The 23179-nt window shown below is 40.8% G+C and overlaps 1 long non-coding RNA gene across 1 annotated transcript in view; it reads left to right on the top strand.

Annotated features, from left to right (window-relative positions):
* The window catches only part of LOC121921467, a 49248-nt gene that overhangs the window by 15664 nt on the left and 10405 nt on the right, over positions 1–23179 (top strand). The window contains exon 2 of the long non-coding RNA XR_006101954.1: positions 11556–11631. This is a non-coding gene — a long non-coding RNA (uncharacterized LOC121921467). The remainder of the gene's footprint in view (positions 1–11555; positions 11632–23179) is intronic.

Below are 23179 nucleotides of genomic sequence, written 5' to 3' on the forward strand. Positions count from 1 at the left end.
ATCATATTAAAAACATTAATCTGAAATAGTTTTTAAAGTGTATAAAAATAATAAAAACACAACGCTCGCTAATTCAAAGACCTTTTGAATCAGACAGTTAACATTGAAAGGCTTGAGTAAACAGAAAGTTCTTTGGCCTGCCAGCAAAAAGAAAGCAGAGAGAGAGAGGCTAACTTAGCATCCTGTGATAAGGAATTCCACAGTCTGGGAAAAACCACCGAGAAACCTCTCTCCATTTCCCTCACCAATGGCATCTCTGATGGTGATAGGACTGAGACAAAGCCTTCACCCCAAAATCCTAAAACCTGAGCAGACTCAATATTGGGAGATACGTTTTTTTCAGATTGTCAGAATATAGATATAAAAGCGTATCGCATGGCACTTGGAGGAAGGAGAATTGAATGGAATGGGGGGGGGGACCTGTGTTACCACATGGGAGAACACTGCCGATGCCACTGGGAGTCTCCAAGCCGTTCCTGGCAGCCAATTTTGAAGAACGATTTTGAACCATTCTTCAAAATTGGCTGCCATTGAATGGCTGGGGAACGGCTTGGGAACTCCTGGCAGCAATGGTGGTATTCTCCCATGTGGAAGTGATGGGGGGGGCATTTCCTAGCATACATGCTCATAAACAAACTGTCCGATGGTCTGAACAGAAGACCCATCTCATTGCAGAATGAGAGACACTGTTATTCCATACAGACCATAAGCCACAAGTGCAATAAGCTAGACCTCTCAGCAATTTTGGCTTATTGGTATTCGCAAACTAGAAGTCTGAGAAGAAGGTCAATTAAATGTCTTGTTTTTCCATCACTCAAATCAATTTAGCTGGTTACTGCTGCTAAATTGCTAAAACTCTTTTCCCATGTAGTTTTGTTTGGTCCCCACCTTACTGTCCCTTCATCCTCAACAAGATCTTTCACTGCTCAGGATCTTGTCTTCTTCATTGGCTGCTTTTTTATGCTGCAGATATTTATTCCATTTTAAAATTATTTACCATCCCCTCTTTTGGATGAATACTGCTATATTTTTTATTATTTTATTTTTAAGTGTTTTCTTGCCATCTTGATTGTCATATATAGAAATGCTAATATTAATTGAAACATGAACTGTTGGCTTATGAACTGTTGTACAACTTCTATCAATTGTAGAACTTTTATCAATTGTGCAAACTCAGGGATTTTTCACATGAGCTGTAGTTTTAATTACTAAGACAGTTTCTAGTTTAATGGGTGGTACCTGCATGACCAGAGATTTTTTAAACATTTATTTATTTTGATTCCACAAGGAATACCAAATCAACAACAGCAACAAAATGTTCAAACAGTCTTAGACTATACATTAACAGAAATACACATATAAGGGACGCTTAACAGACAATTCCATTAGGGTAGTTATCAAATTTTGTGTTCAGTCTAATGATGACCAAAGATTTCTGAATGGACCAGTAACTGGCCACATGCACCTTGTTGCCGAACCTCTTTTGATGTTCTTAAATTGCTAACAAACACATTTGAAGGTATGTTTTTTCTTACCTGCTCCCACTCCCTCACTGACTTGATGATACTATTTTGTAGATCAAGGCAATGGGATGATCTGTTGCCCTCCAATGTTATTAGACAGTCCCTGCCAGCATGGCCTTAGTTGTAGTAGTTGCAAATCAACAAATTCTGAAGTGCCCAAATTTTCTACCTCACTATGCCTGTTAGGTTTAGGTACTACAGTTGCCCCTCCAGATTCTTTATCCATGGATTCAAGCATCCACCGCTTCAAATATATATATATATATATATATATATATATATTTCCAAAAAACAAACCTAGATTTTGCCATTTTATACAAAGGGCACCATTTTACTATGCCATTGTATTTAACGGGACTTGAGCATCCACAGAATTTGGTATCCACGGGGGTCCTGGAGACAACAGGAGTCCAGCAGACAACAAGGGCCCACGGTATATTCATTTCTCCTCAAACTTCAGTCTGAGAAGACTTTGAGAGCATAAAATCCATCCCTGCCACACACGCACAGAATACCTAACCTTTTCCATTTCTTTGGTTGCTGCATTAACATCCTTTCTGTTAAAAATCAATATACTGTCTCTTAGGTCACTATTGAGCCAATTAAATTTGGCCAGACAAACAAAGCTATTCAAAGTGAAAACCACTGCCAATAAACTTTGCTGTCCCTCACTGACTTAAACTCATCACATCGAATACCCTGTTTTTAAATAATAATAATAATAATAATAATAATAATAACAACAACAACAACACTAAAGCAGAAGAAGCTTTTAGTGGCTGCTGGTTTGGGTGAAGCTTTATGTCTGGACTTTTCAAGCACCTGCGGTTGGCATTAACATTTTTGCCCCTTTACCTGGCAGTGCCATATCCTCAATGACTGTAAATATCCTTACAATTATTTTTTGAAGGAGGTGGTAAAAAAAATCTGTAAGACAGACAAAAATATATTGTCTACAAAACCATATGGCATAAATGGTTGTGGCTTTGGCCTGCTTCCAAAGGTGCCATCAAATTCCTATATTGTCTCCTCAAAAGAGCCTGTGTCCTTGTTTTGTCCTCAAGGCAGCTTCATCACGAACCTCTGATATCAAGTCAACGGAGAAGGACAGCAATATAGAAGTCAGTGGGATGAACAAATCAAAGCTAACAACTGGAGTGTTATTGATTCCCGCTCAAAATTGTTGCACTTAGCAGACAAAGATGCATTTCTTCATGTGTAAAGTGAGCCTCTGTAAAGCAGATGTGGAAACGAGGAGGCACAAGTACACTTCAGTTCCAGAGAGGAAAGATTGGATAATCAACATGACAAAGGAAAGACTGAAATACCTATTTTTTTTCTTCTGCTCCAGTAGACCCTATTTAGTTACTATGTGAAGGATGTGTACAGAAGGTGAGACAACATGATGAGAATTAGGATGTGATCCAACAAAGGAGAGATTCAGCAGAAAGGACATTGTGTTACAACACATACCTTAGTGCTACAAAATCTGGAATTGAAAAGGGCTATTGATAGTGGACAAAAGAGACACTGAACCTCAAAAAGACAAGATCTAGTTTCAAAGCTAGCTGCGGCTGTAGATTTGCTTCTTTTGACTGATACCTGAAAAGGAGATGGTGATATCAATAGGTTTTTTTTTTAAGATTGAGAATATGTTCATTATAACTTCTCACTCATCGGCCTTTCCATCTTCTCAGCACTACTTGGTTAAAGAGCAATATTAAGTCATAGCTAGACACAGCAGGGGTAGACAATTGTGTCTCTCCAATTGCTGTTTGTACTGCAGCTCCAGTGATGCTGCACCACTGGCTATGGTAGTTAGGGATCATAGAAGTTACAGGCCAACAACATCTGAAGTGCCAGAGTTGCCCATGCCTGGCTACAGCAGTTCAGAGACATGGGTCCAAAACATACTACAGAAATAATCCAGTTTGAGAGTGTTTTAACTGCCCTGGCTCAATGCTAGAGAATTCTGGGAACTGTAGTTTTGTGAAACATCCCTGAATTATCGCAAGGGGAGCAGATTTCCTATGAATGCAAACTTTGCATTCATAGGAAATCCGTTCCCCAGGAATGATTCAGGGACATTAAGGAGGGAGCAACGTTTCCGTGACGATTGAGGAAGCGCGCCTGGCTTCCAAACACACGCACTTCTTCCATCTTTTAAGGACGTTTCAGGGACCTTTGAACCACGATGCAGCCAGGTATGGAAATCTTCATAGAAATAGTTCAAGATTTTTGTTAATGAGAACGGAGACTGCAGTTGAGAAATCAGAAGGACATGGAAGGGCAGATAGGAAGGAACTAGACCAGATCTTGAAGTGTAAAGATATATCATTGAATACTAAATGCAGGCTTGTCCATGCTATAGTAGTCTCTATTTCTATGTATGTTTGTGAAAGCTGGACAGTGAAGAAAGCTGATAGGAAGAAAATCAACTTAGGCCCTTTACACACTGGCAGGAAAGGCTGGCATGGAGGCAGAGTCGGGCGTAGCATCCTCACAACACATGCCTGACTCTGCCCCCCTCCAGGTGCCCTGACATCATGCACTGCTCCATACGGTGCATGGCATCATGGCACACCTCCGCCACTGCGTCCAGATGACACAGCCGATGCAGCGTTAGATAGCTGTGCTGCTGTGGCTATGGCGTCCTTTCGAGGGCACAAAAAGGAGCTGCTTTTGTGGCTCCTTTTTACAACCTTGAAAGGCCAGATGAAGGCTGTGGCGTGAGGTTGCCGTGGCCCCAATCTGGCTAGGAATGGGGTGGCTGAAGGGGGAGTCTCCCTTTAGGGGGAGTCTGTCAAGCCCTTTATTTGACATGTGATACTGGAAAAAGTTCTATGTATACAGTAAACTACTACAAAGACAAAGAAATGGGTCCTAGAGCAAATCATGTCTGAACTCTTTCTAGAAGCCAGGATGACTGTCGTACTTTGGACACATTATGAGAAGGCAGGATTCACTAGAAGAGACAATAATGCTTGATAAGATAGAAAGCAGTATGGAAAGAGAAAGACTGCATTTCTGATGGATAGACTCAAACAGGGAAGCCACAGCACTGAGTTTGCAAGCCTTGAACAGGGCTCCTGACGATAGGGTGACTTGGAGGTCTCTCATTCATAGGGTTGCCATAAGTCAAAGTCAACGTGACCTCACTTAACAAGTTTATTTTCTTTATTATTTGTCAGTTAGTTACACTTACACTCGTATTTTCCATCTTTCCTATAAAGGGATCAAGATGGCATACGTAGTTCTCCTTACCATTTTTATCTACACAGCAACTCTGCAAGGTAATTTTGGCAAGGAAACAGTGACTGGCCCAAAGTCTTGTGTGAGTGGGATGAGAGTTTCACATATATTATTTTAGGAATAGTTTCAATACAGGGATTTTACCTCCTGTTTGTTTCTTTACTCATTTATTTGTTGAAAAACATAGCCAATTCCTTAATTGCCCTGTGGTTGCTCTCAGCTGAGTTGTAAGGCATTTTAAAATAACTAATCAATATGCCATTTCTTTTTCTTACTAACAAGTCTAGTCTCTTTCCCTTTGGGGAAGGCAAGGTCTTTTCCCCTCTGATTTCAACTTTTTATTGGCACTGCTTCTGTTCTTTAATAGAAGCCTAACATTTAGAAATTACTTAAGTAAAACTTTCACTATAATTTTAACATGCAAAGCTTCCCCTCATTTATTACTGTGTAGTGTGTGGCGTAATGGTTTGAGTGTTGGACTACAACTCTGGAGACCAGGATTCGGTTCCCCATTTCACCATGCAAACCCAACAGGGTGACCTGCGGCAAGTCACATTCTCTCAAACCTCAGAGGAAGGCAATGGAAACCCCACTCTGAATGAATCTTGCCAAGAAAACAAGGTTGCCTTAGGATCGCCATAAGTTGGAAACAACTTGAAGGCACACAACAACAACAACAAAGTGTCATGAAGACTTTCCAAAGCTCATTCCCATGCACAACACCACCAAAGAGCAAGATGAGGAAAAGAGGCGGGCTGCTACACTCATGGCTGGACCTTCAATGTCTCTTCCTGGGCACTCCCAGGTTGGGTAGACTACCCTTACACTTCTCACACTCACCAAGATGAATCCCCAGTAGTGTTTCCATCTGTTCTAAGCAATGGAAGCCTACAGTTTCAGAGCCAGGTATGGGTTATTTAGGCTCTTGCAGGGAAGCGGAACCAGCTGAAGAACAGGTTTTGCCAGCATTCATAACCCTTCAACTCTTTGCTATCATCCTCATCTTACTTAGTACTGGTAAAGAGCTACAACCAGCAGAGTTCACAGGGAACCTTCTCCAGTCCAGATAAGATTAGAATGTGGAACTGGATGTGTCTTGCCAACATGTTACATCCTCCTGAAACTGACTTTACCTGATGTGATTTTGCCCGAGAAGTTACCCAAACTGACCTTACTGGAAGAGATATTGTCAGATGTGACCTTACTTGGATATGATTGCGACCACTTCTCCTATCAGCTTCAAAGCAAGATAGAGCAGGAAACATGTTAGTAAAGGTACAAAATCGGGACATGAGAAGTATCTGGACTCTTTAGCTCTGTGCGCATCTTCCCCTTGTGATTTACATAATTAAAATTGGATCATCTTCCTAATCCAGAGTGAACAACTATGGTCCTGAAGATGTTACAAGATTATGACTGTCTTGGCTCTGCTTCCTAGCTCAACAGCATCTGGAAAGCCACAGTTACCCTTCTTGGCTCTAGGCAGCAAAGTATACTTAGGTCCAAAACACACTGCAGAAATAATCCAGTTTGAGGCTGCTTTAACTGCCCTGGCTCAGTGCTGGGGAATCCTGAGAACTATAGTTTATTGTGGCACCAGAGCTCTCTCTGACAGAGATGTCTCAATGTCTCACAAAACTACAGCTCCCAGAACTCCCCAGCATTGAGCCAGGACAGTTAAAGTGGTCTCAAACTAGATGATTTCTATAATGCGTTTTGGACCTTAGAATTTGGACTAGTTCTGCTCTGCTTAGCTGGCCTTTGGGCCCACCTAGATGGAAAGGGCTAGAAAAGACTTCCAGTTTGGTCTGAAATCTTGAATGAACATCAGTCGTCATCTCACTTGGAATATGTTGTTTTGGCTGCAGTTTTGTGACACAACTTGTTTTCTGGCACCTCTCTATGTCCTATCACAGGGCTGAAAGATGTAAAGACAGTACATTTAATACTATGTCAAGAATTTCCTATTCCAGGTGACAGCGCAAGAGGGTTGGATGTTTTCTGGGGTTCTATGCCAGTATCAGTCTCAATGCATCAGTGACACAGCTTGGTAAAAACAAACCTCCTTTATTCAAGAAGCAAGCTTACTTGTCTTATTACACTGATGCTGTGGCTGATGTTCACCAAAGTCTGAGTTTTCTGCATAAGTTAGTAGAATGCCATACCACAAATCTAAAGAGACAAAATCCAATTAAACCAGAAAGCTGAGAAGCTGCTCTTCAAACACCAAGGTACAGTAGCTTACAAAAATTGACAACTGCTTCAATATATTGAGAAAATGTAAAGTCTTATAACTCTAGCCAAAAAGACAAAGAATTGGTATAGCAATTAAAGTCAAGTCACTTACTGATCTTTGTGGGAGGGAAAGATGGGAGGAAAGGTACATGAGCTACATGGAAAGTACTGAGCAAAACAGGAAATCTGTAGAAAAGTAACTTGAGTATTGTCTGATTATGCATGCTGCATTAGAAAAAGTATATATGGGGATTTTTTTTTGAAAAAAAGAAAGAAAATCAACATCTCTATTTATATTTGTTAGGCAATATGAGCTAGAAATATTACCAGTAAAAGACCCACTCCTTGAATTACATTTTCTCTATCGGATTCTTTGACTTTTCGCTAAATCTTGAAAGGCTTCAGATAATCATCAGAAACTGAACAGCTAGTTCTTGTATAACCTCTACATTTGCTTCTAAAGATTGCTCTTACCGTTTGCCATATCACCATTCCTACTTCTGGTATAGATATGTGTTCAAAAGCAGCAGTGGTGGAGTGATATATATTGAAGTACAGCTGCTTATCACTACAGCCTTCGAATCGTAGGGGAGTCCAAAAATGGAATTTCTTCTCTTAGCACCAGGAAGAAACATTTTATGTTAAGAGTAACATACCAATGCTCTCAATTTTGGTCATTGCTATGGGGCGGGTCTTCTGTAAAGGTAATGGGTTTTAATGGGCCATTCTAGACCAAAGCATTTCTAAATACCATAAATTACATAGGGATAGATACAAAAAAAGTTGCTGGGAAAATACACATACATTTGTAAGGATGCTACTCAGTACAGCAGGGGAAAACAAGGTCTTGGATGTGTGCACAAAACAGATGCAGTTTGATACTGCAAACCCAGGATCAGCTATAGTTCTAAAAAGAAGACTGCACAGATATAGTTTAGCTCAAATTCAAAGAACGAATCCTTGTATTATTGTATTGATTGTAATGGGGATGAGGGGGAAGGGATTATAAATACTGTAAAATTTTATATGATTGATTCATACATGGAAATGATGTTTGTTGAGTCTGTATTTTGTGAAATATAATATTAAAAAAATAAACAGGAAGCTAGAGTCCTACAAAAAATTAAGAAAAACCAAAAGAGGACAGGTGTAGGCCAATTCCATTCCATTTTGTTTCTTATCAAGATGACAAAGAGATATTAAGATGGAGGTCTAGTGAGGTGAAAGTTCCAGATTTCCAAGACAATGTTCCATTAGAAGAAAACCCTATCCTAACCAAAGTGTCAAGAGGATCAGCAGCTACAAGGCTGCTTTCTTCCCCCTCTCTCCTGGTAGTTTGCTGCAACTAACCAAAAAAAAAAAATGGTCATAATAACAAATGTATGCATTTCTATAGCACTTTGGAATGCTGTTTTTAAAACACTTCTTGTTGGTCTTTATCTACAGTGTGTGTGTGTATTTAAAAGTTGCTTCTGACTTATAGCAACCCTAAGGCAAATCAATTATGTGGTTCTCTTGGCAAAATTTGTTGAGAAGGGTTTTTCCATTGCCTTCCCCAGAAGCTGAGAGAATGTGACTTGCCCAAGGGCACCCAGTGGGTTTCATGGCTGAACTGGCAATCAAACTCTGGTCTCTAGAGTCATAATCCAGTGCTCAAACCACTACACTATGCTGGCTCCTTATGTACATAATGGAACTAACAATACTGACCCACTCTTACAAAACCAGTGTGGTTGTGGACTGCACATGGTGACACCTCTGAGGGAGGTGAACATCATCTGACGTGGTTGTTCCAATCTGCCCCAAAAGCCCCCTGGTCACTCTCCTCTGCCAGCCAGGGAGCCTCTGCCATCCTTTGCTGTGGCCTCTGGACTACCTTCTGGGTCTGATACGGCTGCTGGCCAAGTGGGAATGAAAGATGCCTCCCTTTCCCACTCACCCAGCAGCCTCAACATACCTGGAAAAGGCTGCCAGGTGACAGCAGCAGACCATCCCCGACCCCATCATGGCAGAAGTGGAGGATGATGGCTGGAGTGTGTGCCAGACAGCCTGGAGGTGATAGCATGAGTTACTACAATGGGGCAACACCAGTAGCGATCCTGCACTGGGTGTCACCCAGTGTGGGGCGCAGGACTTCCAGCGGCAGGACTTCTGGTGGGACCTCCGGGTTCAAGGAGCGCATGGGAGTGGCTGTGCGGGCTGAAAGAACATCTGTACAGCTGGAGGTGCAACTGTGTAGTGAAAGGACTCTTGTGCAGGCTGGAGCCTTAGCCATGTAGGCCCAAGGGGTGCCCACACAGGCCCAAGAAGTACCCACGAAGCCCCCTAGGAACACTCATGCAGGCCTGGGCAGCACCTGCAGGGGTAGAAGGCCAACTGGGTGTCACCCCACCTTCTGTGGTGTCCTCCCTTCTGTAGTGTCACCCAGTGTAGTCCACACACCCTGCACCCTCCCAGTGATGCTACTGGGCGACGTCAACCCTAATGATACGACTGTGGGCTGAGACCTAGAAAATTCAGATTCAAGTCTCCTCTTCTGAAGAAAAAAAAATTAAAACAAAATACTGTACATAGGAACATGAAGACAGTAACAATGCTGGATTAATAATATCTATCCTTCAAATTCTATGTTATATTACCTTCCAAGTTAATCAGTCATTGTTTGACTCCCCTTCTCTCCAGTGCTGCCCTTACTATGATCTTACAACTTCCCTTTCTTTATTCAGTTCTTTCCAGTTAGTTTTCCTTCAGCTCTATTGCAGTATTTTCTATATTTGTTCAACATGGTACTTCAGTTTGTAAGTAATTCTTCCAGTTATTTGTTTAGAATTCTATTCCAATAGTCTTCTCCCAACACAACTAATGAGATTTCACATATAAGCTTAATCATACCCACATAATAATAGCAATAAAACAATATTATTTTTTAAGATTATACCTTATGCAGAGGTAGTAAGTAAACAAAGAGAGTAGATAATTCTGACACTAAGGGAGTTATTATACAGATTTATCTCCTATACCAGATGTATGGCTCAAATAGTAATCTATGCATATACAGTGTATGTTTATAATGTATGTGCAATGTGTATTGGGGTGTATATATAGTGAAATAAACTAAACAAGTTAAATGAATATATTTCATGCTGATGTAGATAAATCTTCAAAACAAAGTACAGTGTACCCGTGTTTTACATGGATGCGCCATACGCGGCTTTCAGCTTATGCCTATTGCATGCCCTGGAAGAACTAATGTGGTGCACGCCCGTGGCGCGCATGCACTGCCGTGCCATTGTGCACCGCAGGCACAAGCCCTATTGCTTCCAATGGGGCTCCAGCATATGCTGATTTCCCCTTAAGCAGAGGGATCTGGAATTGATCCCCGCATAAGGGGAGGGCCCACTGTACTGATAACTGTCCCCAGAATTTTATCAAGTCTTTCCAGTTTTCTTTGTATCTGGATAATGTTTTATCCTTAATCAGTATCATTTATCTAGATCCACCATTTCATAAAGTTTCATAAGCCAATTGGTTGTTGGTGATTCCTTTCCTTTCCATTTTGCACATTGATGATTTTTGTTGTAGTCACCATATACATCAAAATCCTCCAGTACTTCTTCATAGCTTTGTCATGTAACATGTGTAGCAAATAGAATTCTTGTTCTATTGGAAATTTAATTTTAAGTATACTGAATATCAATGTGTGTATCTTAGACCAGTATGTCTTTGTTTGAGGACACTGCCATCACATTTGGTAGAATGTTCCATGGCTACCTTGACACTTCCAGCATTTGTTGTCTCTGTTCTTATACATTTTGGATAGCTTCACAGGTATTAGGTACTACCTGTATTACATTTTACAGTCATTTTCTTTTGGTCAAAAGAATGTACATTTCAATTTTTTCTTCCAAGTGGATTCCCAATGTTCTAAATGTAAAGGATGTCTGATGTTTTGTATCCACTTAATCACTGAATTCTTCACTACCTCCTGTTCCACATTCCATTTAAATAATAGTTTATATAGTCTGGCTATCTTGTGATTGTCTCTCTTAAATATTAGAACTTCAGATTTAGATTTTTTGTGCTCTATGACTTCAAGTTTCTAATGGTTCGTGACTTTTCATGATGTGGCAAAGTATGACAGCCTCAATTTAGGGAGAGTTCAGGCTTGATCTGTTCAAGGGCCCATTTGTTTATCTTTTTGGCTATCCGCAGTATTCTCAGCAATCTCCTCCAGTGCCACATCTCTATCCATTTTCTTTACTGTCCAGCTCTTGCATCCATACATGGTGATGGGGAACACAATGCTTGGGCTATCCTCACTTTAGTATTCAGAACTGTATTTTTACTCTTTCAGATATTGCTTAGTTCTTTCATTGTTATCCATCCCAATACTAGTCTACTGGTTTCTTGACTACAGTACAGTCTCTATTCTGTCTATATTTGACCCAAGGTATGGGAACTCCTGGCTATTTCAATTTTCCTGTGGTCTAGGATTAATTCTTGTAGCAATTCCATGGTCATTATTTTTGTTTTCTTAATTTTTAGCATTAAGAAGAATCTAAAGAGAGGCCTGAGAGCTGATGAGACATTGGATCACTTCCAGCAAGAAAACCACTAAAAGGTAGATCAATCAGGGCAATTTTAATTGGTTGCTGAAAAACATCCCTTTGTTACTTTGGGGCTGCCAAACTTATTTCCTCTGCTTCTTTCTTTCATATCACTTTCTTTGTTTCTAGTTTCTTTGTTTATAAGGTCTGGACCACTGTGATTTATGCAGAACATCACTGGTTAAACAGTCACCATGCTACACAGCAGAATCTGATTGGCTTAGTGACAACGTCTCCAAGAGCAAGTGAGGTGAAGCAATAGAGAGGGGAAGAAAGTAGACAAAAAGGCAAACGCTTGCACCAGAGGATATTAGAAAACTGTCAAACAGAAGAACTTTTCTAGAGGCGGAAGAATGTCTGCAAACCAAAAGTAGCGTCAAGCATCTCTTTGTGTGTTCATATACAAGTATGAACTTGTATTCACATACGTTTCCATCTCATTAAAACACTAGTGAGTAAGAGAATGTTGGGCGATATTCCAGATCAGACGCGCACAACTAGGCTGTAGGCTATGCCCTCTATCTAAATCAATCTCTTTGCCTATGTCTTGGGCCCAGTTTATCATTGTGCTTTGAATTTGCTTTTGTTCTAATTCTCTTTCAAGAAGTAATTTGTAGTTTTTGTTGTTTTTCCCCTTCTTTACGGAGAAATATTTTATCTAGAGAAGTTCTTTCCTCTTCACATCCTTCCAAGTATGCATGCATTTTGTGTCTTTCTTTTAGTTGCATATATGTCAGCCAATGTGTTGTTGGATCGTATCTTCCTAGTTATTCTAGTGATTTCATTTTACATTAGTCCTTAATTTAGTCCTTGATATGGTAGCTATCTGGCTTTATTTTTCCCAATGGACAGGATAATAATCAAACAATACATATGCAGCTCATCCAGGACAGTAGGGCTTCTCTGCTTGGCAAGGTGTTTTAAGCCCAAACAGACAGGCCAAAATAAAGCTGCTTCAGGTCACTTTGGAATATCCTGTTTAAATGATACATGCATCTTAAGAGGCCAGAAGGTGCACCAAAGCTATGCTCCAGTCCTTAGGACTGGAGTGCGGCTTTGGCACAGCTTCCAGCCTCTTAGGACACATTAATTATTTAAACTGCATGTCTCCAAAGTGACCTGAAGCAGCTTTATTTTGGCCTGTCTGTTCAGGCCCATAGATACACAACCACATTTGTATCTTACTAACTAGACATCCATACTCACATACTAAATGGCCTGCCTCAGGATAATTCTCAGCAACATGAGTGGATTACCAGTTTGGCATATATATTTCTTTTGAAAGGTGTATATTGGTGTATATATTTCTTTGTTCCTGGAATCTCAGGCATGCTTAGATAGTCCCAAATAAATTTCTCTTGGGAAACTATGGGTATTTACTTTTCGCATATGTTTAAAACTGGCATCTAATTTCTCTTTCAGGCACAACCTCCTCCTCTCTCACTAATTGCTCCCAATTTACATCTTGACACTTCCTGACAAATTTTGTTAGACTTGTCTGCCACATCTGTACTATACCCACAACCATCCATAAACGTTACTTTGAACTTGTGCCAGAGTAGTTTTATTTTGATGTATTTATTTAGCATTTACTGCATGAGACCAAGCAAAAGCAATTTGAGCACTGAGAGAGCTATGTTTGGCCAATCTATTGCTCATCATTCCTACTAAGGAGCAAATTTAAATTTAAAGTAGAAACCTCAGCACTGTGCTCTTTATCTTATCCATCACAGTGTTTTCAGAGGCAGAAGGCGCTCCCAACCACCAGGACAGCATATTTGATATCAATAATTGAATTCACAGACTTTAAGGTCAGAAGGAGGCATTAGTATTGCATGGCTGTACAAAGAGGCTCCATCATTTTAACATCAAACCCAGTAACTTATGACTGCATTATATAGCATATTTTATGGATGAAAATAAATTTCTAACTTGTTAAAAATGTCAAACCAATAAAGTATCCGACTTACTAAGACCCATAAGGAAACTGTTTTCTTAACATGGATCTTGCATTTAGGTTGATTGTGTGAGTGTGGTTGAGTGTATGTTTGTGTGTGCCTTTAAGTCACCTGTCAATTTATGGGGACCTCTTGAATTTCACAGGGTTTTCTTAGGCAAGGAATAATCAAAGCTGGTTTTGCCAGCTGCCTCTTCTGAAAATGGTGTCAGAAATTCAGAATAACAAAAAGAAAGAGTCCTAACTGATCAAGACACCCTTTCTTTTTGAGGGTGAGAAACTTTATAAATATTCTTTATAATTATAGCAGTATAGTTTTGGACTGTTTCAGTGACCAAGGAGGGCATATCCCCCCTGAATGACTGCCTGAAGTCAGTAATGGATTGGATGAGGGGAAATAGACTTAAGCTGAATCCAAATAAAATGGAGGTACTTGTGATAGGTAACCCCAATCCGGGTATGGAGATAAGTTCGCCAGTTCTAGATGGGGTTACACTTCCCCTGAAAGACTGCGTCCGCAGCTTGGCGGTGCTCCTGGATTTGTTGCTTCAACTGTCTTCTCAGATTGATGCGACAGCCAGGAGTGCCTGCTGTCAGCTTCGGCTTATACGCCATTTGTGCCACTACCTGGAGCAGCGAGACCTAGAAACGGTTGTACATGCTCTAGTAACCTCTTGTCTTGATTTCTGCAATGTGATCTACATGGGGCAACCTTAGTGCCACATCCGGAAGCTCCAATTGATGCAGAACATGGCAGCCAGACTGGTCGCCAGAAAATCCAAGTTCGACCATATTACACCTATTTTAAAATCACTACATTGGCTGTCTATTAGTTTCCGGGCACAGTACAAGGTGTTGGCTATCACCTATAAAGCTCTACATGGCCTGGGTCCAGTCTACTTGAAGGAACGCCTCCTCCCGTACAGTCCTTCCTGTACATTCCGATCCTCCAGGAAAAACCTCTTACAATCTAGAAAGACCGGACTGGTGGTGACCTCCCGGAGGGCCTTCTCTGTCACCGTTCAAAAAAACTTGGAATGACCTGCCGGAAAAGATTCGCCAATTATCCTCACTCAAGGCTTTTATAAAGGTGACAAAAACCTTTCTCTTCCGGCAGGCCTTGCCCGATTGATAATGTCCAGAACCACTTGAATCCCCCTCCTTGAACTTTACCGCATTGGCTCCTTCCGTTCTGTTCTGAGCATGGAACGGAAGGAGCTGGGACGAGTGCGGAATGAGTGGGGGACGGATTTTACCGCACGCACCCGTCCCTCATTTGTTCCGTTCCCCCTCTCTTCCGTTCTTAATCCGTTCCAGAGGGGGAAATTTTTGAGAACTGTTCTGAACAGTTCTCAAAAAGCATTCCCTCTGGAACGGAATGGGAAGGAAAGAGAGGGGGAACGAGTGAGGGATGGGTGTGTGCGGTAAAATCCGTCCCCTACTCGTTTCCGTTTCCTGTCGTGCCGGGCCGAGAACCCGGTGCGATAATCTTCCTTTTCTTATTTGTGGTTTGTTTGTTTTTTAATTTTGATGTATTGTTATATACTTTTAACCATGTTTTACTGTTTAATTTTATAGTTAGTTGGGAGAGTTGGGCCGGGGTCTTGTTGGACTTGTTGTTTTTATTGTTGTACATTGTATTAACTCTGCTGTTACCTTGTTGTATACACTGTACTAACTCAATCCTCAAAGCGGAAGAGGCAGGATATAAATAAATATTTATTATTATATTATTATTATTAGCAGTAACATCCAATCAGGGCCAGGTTTTGAGACTATAGCACAGAGAATTAAAGTTCAGGCAGATGCAGTAAGAATCTCAGTGATTTTAGGATGACTGGAGCTTTTTTTCACATTGACAAAGTTAATGTGGATCCAAAGCACACTGCAGAAATAATCCAGTTTGAGACTGCTTTAACTGCCCTGGCTCAATGCTAGAGAATTCTTGGAACTGTAGTTTAGTGAGACATTTAGCCTTTTCTGTCAGAGAGCTCTGGGAGCACTATAAACTACAATTCCTAAGATTCCCTGGCACTGAGCCAGGGCAGTTAAAGCAGTCTCAAACTGGATTATTTCTGCAGTGAATTTTGGACCAAAGATATGTTGCCTCAGCAGAGAACTGAAGCTACTAGAAACTTTACAGAGGCAAACAAAGCCTATACTGCATTATCCGAAAGTTCTGATGTGGGAAATGCAACCTGAATCTTATCCCTATCCAAGTCTTCCTCAAGAGTGCTGAGAGACAGAGTTTGGATCCTCACTTGGTCATGGAAACCCACTAGGTGACCTTGGGCAAGTCACATTCTCTCAGCCTCAGAGGAAGACAAAGGGAAAACTCCTCTGAACAAATCTCGCCAAGAAAACCCCATGATATGTTTGCCTTAGGGTTTCCATAAGTTGGAAAGTATTTGAAAGCACACAAAATCAAAACATCCCTACTTAGAAAATGGTTTCAGAAATTTAGAAAATGAAAGAAGACACCCTAAGCTGGGGCCAGCAAGTAACTTTCTGAGGGGCATGCTAGTCTCATGCTCCTCTAAGTCATGTCTCCAGTCCCATGCAGGTGCCTCTTAATACTGCACCATCTCCAGGACAAGCACTCCCTTTTGAGTTAGTTGCACAGCACTCTCACTCTATTTTATGAGGCATAAAAATATAGGTGCCAATGAAATCTTTGATTATTGAGGAAACAAATCAAACGCTGAGTCTTCATTTCCTCTTTCCTGTCTCTACAAAGTTCTCCCCTCCTCTGCTTCCCTTCCACTGGTGCATAAATATGAAAAACTAGTAAACTGTAATCGTGGTTTTGACATGAAGATCTCTTCCAATCAATTTAGTGATGGTATGCGATTTCACCAGGTGCTGTTCAGCTCAAAATTGGTGGTTTCTAAAGGGCTGGAAAAGTACATTCAGCAGTCTTTCTAGACATTTGGAAGGGAGGGGGAAAGAAAAAATGATACTTAGATGTCCTGATACAGATGCCTTGCCCACAAAGACTTACAAATCTTTGCTGGCATCAGAGGCAAGTTAAAGTAATAAGCATGGAAGGCACTTCCTTGCATTTTTGTTAATCTGAATGTACTTTCAGCAGAGCCAGAAAGATTATCGAGTGTGGTGTCCGTGATGCTAGGAGAGGTGTAAATGGCTCCTGTCCAGGTAGAAGGTACAGAAAAAACTGGGAAGTGGGAAGATTCCAAAGAAATGAATCCAAAATGTAATTGCCATCTTTTGTTACTTTTGGTGTAAGGGATTGGTGGAGAAAGTCATCATTCCATCACTGCCATAGTTTTCTGTATTGTTCTCAGTGTGTTGTCCACACTGCAGAACTAAAACAGTTTGACACCACTTTAACTGCCATGACTCTATTATCCAGAATCTTGGGATTTGTAGTTTGGTGAGGCACCAGACCTCCCTGACAGACCAGGCTGAAATGCATCACCAAACTAGAAATTCCAGGATTCCCTAGCACTGAGCCAAGACAGTTAAAGTAGTCTCAAACTGGATTGTTTCTGCCGTGTGTTTTAGACCTATGTTCTACTGAAGTTAAGATTTTTGGTTCGGAGGTAAGGTTTCAGATTGTAGGCTACCACAAAATCTAGATGCAATTCCAGAAGAAAATTCTAGATACAATGTCCCTAGTTAGACTGATGGGTTGATGATGACTGTCACCAAAAGGAAACAAAACTACTTCATGTAGCCTAGGAGCTGCAAGTAAACATAGTAAATAATGCTGGTGCCATTTCAGGAGTGAAAAGTAAATCTCCTGTGGTATCCTCTGAGTATCTCCAATTGATGATGCTCTAATTTAGTTTATACAGGAGCCTAGTAAAGGTAATGCCATTAGAATTGATGATGTGATTGCTAGAATTTCTAGGGAGAAAAAAAAATCATCTTCAGGGTCAATGCCATATGTCCTAGTGATCTGTTCATCATTATTGCCACTCTGGCACTGAAATCTCCAAGAATAATTATGACAGCTTTTGGATAAATATTTTCTGGGGTCTCAGCCAGACTATAAAAGGACTCCCAAAGTGAGTGTGAATAAGGTCTAGAGTTCTTGGGTGAGATATATATGTTTACCATAATAATGTTTGTTATTAATCTGACTTTAATTTGAAGGCTCAGGGCTAGTAAAGTTTCTATAATGTTAACTGTTTCATGGGGCTGTACTTTGACAGCCAGATCTGGCCTTTCCAGGGTGCAAAAAGGAGCTGCAAAAGTGGCGCTCCTTCTAGGCTATCATGTGGATGCAGTGCCAGAGGATCGCCATGATGCCATGCGCTGTGCGGTGCACAGCATCACACCACCCTGGGGGCAGAGCCGGGGCATGCATCATATGGACTCTACGCCATGACTCCACCCCCAACCCAGCCTTTAAGGCTGGTCTTCACAGGGCCTCAGTGGGATTCTAATTATGGTGCAGTACACAGGGCGCTAAAGCACCATGCTCGTGCTGTCCTAGGGTTACCTAGGTTCCTAACCCTAGCAGGTACTCGTGGTGCAATAATGGCGACACCCCATGTACACAAGTGCCGCCATTATGATGTAACGGATACATAACATCTGCACATTGCATGTCACACCTCGCCAGTTATGTCACGAGTGCGCTGTTGGTACACTCATGATGTAACTGGCGTGGAGGAAAAAGAACCCGCTTTTTGCGGGTTCTTTTTCCTCCACAGGGAAACTGCATGGTTTGGCGGCTGTGGCTTCCCTGCAGAGGAAAAACAGGCGCCGGCAGACCGCCATTTTTTTGGTGGTCTGTACTGCACCTTAGAGGAAGCAAAAATTGCCAATCCACAAGCGGATGACTCAAGAAAAATTATGGTGGAGAGGCTAAATTTGTTTTCTATGACTGTAAAGAAAAGACAAAATACTGAACTGTGTTTCTGTGCTGAGGGTTAAGTTAGACAAGCTAAAGAAAGAAAGAGAAAATATTTATTTATTTATTTATTTATTTATTTATTGGCAAACTTTCTAAGTTTCAATTTCAGTGGATTTTTATCTGATGGATACTTGGAAAACCCAAATAAACTCAAGAAATACATTCGAAATAAACTCCAGAACCCAGTGAATTACAACACAGGTTCAGGTAAGTAATAAACATCAAACAATCTGGAAGACCAAATAAATTCCACAAGCTCATTCAATAAATTTAAAACAAACCTTAGAGCTTGGTGAATTATAACACAGGCTTTCAGAGGCAAGAAATTAACATGACATCTTGGAATCTAAATAAACTAGATTCTACAACTGAGTAATTCATGCTGTAGTAAGCGAATAGAGAGTAATAAAGAGACAGTACTCTCATTTTTCCTCAGATTAAGATACAGAATGCTCCGTTCTCCAATATTCCATTTCCCATTATTCATAATATATATAATACGGATATGGTCAAGATGCAAAAATAATGTAATTATAATAAAGTGTCCACAAGGAACTTTCCCATAATCTTATGAAAGCTCTTAACTACTTTACTAATTAAATATACTAATAGCTCCCAGTGACCCCAAAAGGAGTTAGTTACTGTTGGAATTATACTTTTTAAAAAAGTAACTATTTGCTTTCCTGTTTCATGAAAGTGACTAAATTAGTTGTTTTGTTACTTTTATTGCTTTAAAAATTCTACTACAAGCCACTAGCCTCTACTCCTCTCCACCTCATTGTCATCTCAACATATAGTCCTAAACACTACATAAGAAAAGACTAGATCCAAATTATATTCCTCATCCACCATTTGGTGTGGGCACAGCCTGTAACTACAAAAGTAATTAAGTTACACTCATACTGCAAAAAGAATGGAACCATCCTCATTAACATACAATCATAATATGAGGCAGTTATAAATTACTTATTGGAGAAAGAGATTAATTACAAGTTGCTCATTGTTTGTTACTAGCAGCTTCCAAGTTCTGCTCATGGATGGTATCTCTCCCCAAACACAAACACCTGAGTCAATCAAAGGCAATGCAATTCATGATGTTGGCTGACTGATGTACAACTAACTATTTTAGGAGATCATAAATGATGAACAGATTATGGAGTTTAGCACACAGCTAAATAATCTGTTTTACCTTGCCCAATTTGAATCCTCTTCTGGGATGCAGCTGTATATTATCATATACATTTTGCCACTGATGCTGCCTTCCACTTAAAACAGACCTAAATCACAGCTCTCAGCCATGCTCAACCAGCCGATTTGCAAAGTTTGGATCTTCCCAGATTTGCACATTGGCCGGCTGAGCTTGGATTCTAGCTGGGATTTGGGTGGGTTTTAGGCGGGAGGTGGCATCGGTGGCAAAATGTATATGATAATATCCAGCTGCATCCTGGAAGAGGATTCAAACCAGATAAAGTAAAACATATTATTTAGCTTAAACTCCTTAGTTGCAACCCAGTCCAACGCCATCTACCATTTTGTCAGTGCTCTGTGTGTGTGTTTGTGTGTGTGTATCTGTAACCTGTTCAATTACCACACAAGACTGGAAAATACCTATGCAAAGACACATTCAAAATGCATTTCCCTTTGCCATGCCTGCTGTCTGTGACATAGTTATCAATATCCCCTGTCAGTCCCATAACTTTCCTAATAATTTTCCTCCATAGAGTGAAAATGAAAAAATTAAAGTAGAAGTCTATTTCTTTATTTTTCTCTCTTTCCGTTCATTGTTAAAATCATTTCTATTATTTACTGGAATCCGAAATAACTTGGAAGAGCTGCTCCTCTTTTTTGACCTTTATAATCTGTTGCTATCTATAGACGACAAACAGAAAATGATCATTTTATTTTTCTGGGGGAGGTGGGAGAAATCAATCCCTGGACACAGTTTTAGCTTCTAAAAGCCGTCTCCTGTCTTTCTGTCCATAGAATCAATAGACATCTATCTACTAAAGCAGCTAACAGCAGGTTTCTATTGACTCACTGCCTAGTGCATGAAATACAGAATGCAATTACTATTAAGCACTTGAGGAAATAAATGTGTCCTCAGCGCTAAGCTTAAGTTATGATCATCTTTCTTCCCCAGTCTTTTCAGCTCCTGCACGGTTCTGTTTCATATGTACTATTCTGAGGAATTCTGCAAGTTTTAGAGGGAGGGAGGGAGGGAGGGAGGGAGGGAGGGAAGGAAGGAAGGAAGGAAGGAAGGAAGGAAGGAAGGAAGGAAGGGCATGAATGTGTACAACTTTATGACTCTTGGATCCGGTCCTTCATCTTCATAAGAGACTGCTGCAGACATTTTGCCACCTGAAATAGAAAAGTCACAACATTCAGAAATTAGGCTAGCTAAGGGGAATGTGTGGCTCTCCAGCTGTCCTTTTATTAGCATTGCCCCAAGCCCTAGCCAGCATAACTAAGATTGCCAGGTCAGGAGCATGTTATTATTAAATTAAATTATGAAATTTAAACAATGGATTGATTGTTTTAATATGTATTGGTCTTGTTTGTTCTTTTAAACTGATGTTATATGTCTTACCTGGTTTATGTAATTCTAACTGATTTTATCTCTTGTGTATCAATCTGTTGTTGTTCTCTGCCCCAGCCCATAGCAAGTAAATAATGTCAGCTCATGGGATAGCCCTCTTTCACCCATAGTCGACCTTCGATATCAATTTGATATTAAAAGGAATGCTTGGTCATGTAGCCCCCATACGAGAACAATAGCCTACCCAAATGTGGGCATCTGGAAAACTTTGCCTCGAAATGCTAGCACATGTAGACAGGATAGGTCTTTTGAGGGTGGAGTTGGCATGACCCCTTCACACAGGTGTGTGCTGAAAGGCAATGTGCTGGGTCTGTGACAAAAGGTTGGGAATCAAAGGGCACTTCCCTCCGGAGATTGCACCTTTTTGTGGGAGACATCTAGACTGACTGCCCTGCCATTTCCCTCAAACCTCTGGCTATTCTTCATCCTGGAATAATCTGTTCAACCTCCTGAGAAACTGTCTCAGGTTCCATTTCTCCCTGTAAATACACCTGTTTAGGGCAGCCCCAATTTGATCTCAGCTGAAGACAGGCTGACACTGTCTCCATTTCTCCCTTGACACCTTGGCAGTGTTGCCAATTTCTGGGATTTCCCCCAGAAATTGGAAATTTTAAAACTTTTCTGTATCATTTCCGTGTTTGCCATATTTCCGGGAAGATTCAGGGAAATTCAACCTTCAGGGAAATTCAACCTTCCCGCCCCAAAAAGCCAGTGAAAAATGCCTTCCTGCCCCAAAAAAATCTCCTGACATACCTCCCATTCCAGAGTTCCTGCCCCCTTTAGCCATAGAATCATAGAGTTGGAAGAGACCGCAAGGGCCATCCAGTCCAACCCCCCTGCCATGCAGGAAATCTAAATCAAAGCATACCCGACAGATGACCATCCAGCCTTCCCATAGTGCCTTGTGCCCCCTGACCCAGAAGTCCCACCCCCATTCCGAGAAAGTTGGGATCATTCTGGGAAGCCAATCAGGGGATTTCCTTCGAGGGTGGTTGGCAACACTTCTCCTCGGCACAAGATCCTGGCCATCGGCTGAGCCAGAATCATCCACTGTATTCAATGGATACAGAGCTCCGTGCCTGAATCCAGTAATGTATCACCAAGTGCTAAAATCCTCTGAAATTGCTATCAACTACCACCTTTTTACATTGTGTGTGTGAGAGAGAGTGCCTTTGAGCAAAAATTGATTTCACCTTGTTGTTATAAATAAACTAACTCGTTAGAATTTACTGTCTGGAGTTCTGGGTTTGGAACTGTTATACATAAGCTGACATACTGGCTTTTAAAGAGTTGCCCAAGCCTTCTCACTGCTTCCTATTGAGTTAAATCAATTCCCCTATTGAAGTCAATAATGGATGCCCTCCCGGGACCCTACCATTTTGGATAACAAAATTAATGATGATGATGATGATGATGATGATGATAATAATAATAATAATAATAATTGGAGATAATCATCTCATACTTTGTAAACCACTTAATACATCAGTAAGCGGTATAGAAATGTATCGTATATACTCATCTATAAGTTTAAAAAAATTAAGTGCAAAAATGGGCTCCAAAATCCTAGGTAGATGTATATGGGTCAATACAGTAATACTTCTCTATGAGCCTTGGGAAAGCTGTAGAGAAGGGAGGGAGGAGAGAAATCGGAGGCCTGTGTCCCCTCTTTTTGCAAGCCATTAGCCTTGAGGAAAGTTGTGGGGAAGGGAGGGAAATTGGAGGTGTGTGTCCACATTTTGCATGCCCAGACTGTAACCCTTGGGAAAAGTCCAGAGAGGGAGAAGGAGGGAGTGAAGTGGTGTTTTTTCCTGTTTAGATTGTTACATGCCCCTGAGTTTGACCCTTGATTTATCCATGGATCATATCAAAATCCATGATTTTGCCCCCAAAAGTTGCCCTTGACTTATACATGAGGTCACCTTATACACGAGTATAGATGGTACTTGCTTGCTAATAATACTACTACTACTACTAATAATAATAATAGAAATAGAAATAAATAAAGACAGGTTGCATACTTGAAAATGGAGTTCTTCTTTGTGGTCATCTGTGAACTCACACAAGTGTGTTATCCTGTGCTTGCGCAGTGCACTCACTGTGCAGGTGCAGAATAGCCCATTT

The sequence above is a fragment of the Sceloporus undulatus genome, chromosome 2 (genome assembly GCF_019175285.1).
Source record: "Sceloporus undulatus isolate JIND9_A2432 ecotype Alabama chromosome 2, SceUnd_v1.1, whole genome shotgun sequence".
Classification (NCBI taxonomy): Eukaryota; Metazoa; Chordata; class Lepidosauria; order Squamata; family Phrynosomatidae; genus Sceloporus; species Sceloporus undulatus.